Below are 1,884 nucleotides of genomic sequence, written 5' to 3' on the forward strand. Positions count from 1 at the left end.
ACTATTCTGACACAGTTCAGTTCAGTTCAGTTGCTCAGTTGTGTCTGACTCTTTGTAACCCCATGAATTGCAGCACTCCAGGCCTCCCTATCTATCACCAACTCCTGGAGTTTACGCAAACTCTTGTCCATCGAGTTGGTAGTACCACCCAGCCATCTCATCCTCTGTCGTCCCCTTCTCCTCCTGCCCCTAATCCCTCCCAGCATCAGAGTCTTTTCCAACGAGTCAACTCTTCACATGAGGTGGCCAAAGTATTGGAGTTTCAGCTTCAACATTAGTCCTTCCAATGAACACCCAGGACTAATCTCCTTTAGGATGGACTTGTTGGATCTCCTTGCAGTCCAAGGGACTCTCAAGAGTCTTCTCCAACACCACAGTTCAAAAGCATCAATTCTTTGGTGCTTAGCTTTCTTCACAGTCCAACTCTCACATCCGTACATGACCACTGGAAAAACCATAGCCTTGAGTAGACAGACCTTTGTTGGCAAAGTAATGTCTCTGCTTTTTAATATGCTGTCTAGGTTGGTCATAACTTTCCTTCCAAGGAGTAAGCATCTTTTAATTTCATGGCTACAATCACCATCTGCAGTGACTTTGGAGCCCAAAAAATAAAGTCTGACATTGTTTCCCCTGTTTCTCCATCTATTTCCCATGAAATGATGGGACCAGATGCCATGATCTTAGTTTTCTGAATGTTGAGCTTTAAGCCAACTTTTTCACTCTCCTCTTTCACTTTCATCAAGAAGCTCTTTAGTTCCTCTTCACTTTCTGCCATAAGGGTGGTGTCATCTGCATATCTGAGATTATTGATATTTCTCCCAGCAATCTTGATTCCAGCTTGTGCTTCTTCCAGCCCAGCATTTCTCATGTTGTACTCTGCATATAAGTTAAATAATCAGGGTGACAATATACAGCCTTGATGTACTCCTTTTCCTATTTGGAACCAGTCTGTTGTTCCATGTCCAGTTCTAACTGTTGCTTCCTGACCTGCATATAGATTTCTCAAGAGTCAGCATAGGTTATATATACATATATATACAGCATATAGAAACTGTATAGGTTTCTATACAGTCAGCAAAAACAAGACCGGGAGCTGACTGTGGCTCAGATCATGAACTCCTTATTGCCAAATTCAGACTTAAACTGAAGAAAGTAGGGAAAACCACTAGACCATTCAGGTATGACCTAAATCAAATCCCTTACGATTATACAGTGGAAATGAGAAATAGATTTAAGGGACTAGATCTGATAGAGTGCCTGATGAACTATGGACAGAGGTTCGTGACGTTGTACAGGAGACAGGGATCAAGACCATCCCCATGGAAAAGAAATGCAATAAAGCAAAACGGCTGTCTGAAGAGGCCTTACAAATAGCTGTGAAAAGAAGGGAAGCAAAAAGCAAAGGAGAAAAGGAAAGATATAAGCATCTGAATGCAGAGTTCCAAAAAATAGCAAGGAGAGATAAGAAAGCCTTCCTCAGTGATCAATGCAGAGAAATAGAGGAAAACAATAGAATGGGAAAGACTAGAGATCTCTTCAAGAAAATTAGAGATACCAAGGGAACATTTCATGCAAAGATGGGCTCGATAAAGGACAGAAATGGTATGGACCTAACAGAAGCAGAAGATATTAAGAAGAGGTGGCAAGAATACACAGAAGAACTGTACAAAAAAGATCTCCATGACCCAGATAATCACGATGGTGTGATCACTCACCTAGAGCCAGACATCCCGGAATGTAAAGTCAAGTGGGCCTTAAGAAGCATCACTATGAACAAAGCTAGTGGAGGTGATGGAATTCCAGTTGAGCTATTCCAAATCCTGAAAGATGATGCTGTGAAAGTGCTGCACTCAGTATGCCAGCAAATTTGGAAAACTCAGCAGT

The 1,884-nt window shown here is 41.8% G+C and overlaps 1 protein-coding gene across 2 annotated transcripts in view; it reads left to right on the forward strand.

Moving 5' to 3' along the window:
- LOC104981701 (calcium-binding mitochondrial carrier protein SCaMC-1) overlaps positions 1-1,884 on the forward strand; it is a 58,272-nt gene that overhangs the window by 23,728 nt on the left and 32,660 nt on the right. The gene's annotated exons all lie outside the window — the stretch shown is intronic.

The sequence above is a fragment of the Bison bison genome, unplaced genomic scaffold, assembly GCF_000754665.1.
Source record: "Bison bison bison isolate TAMUID 2011002044 unplaced genomic scaffold, Bison_UMD1.0 scf7180017864519, whole genome shotgun sequence".
Taxonomy (NCBI): domain Eukaryota; kingdom Metazoa; phylum Chordata; class Mammalia; order Artiodactyla; family Bovidae; genus Bison; species Bison bison.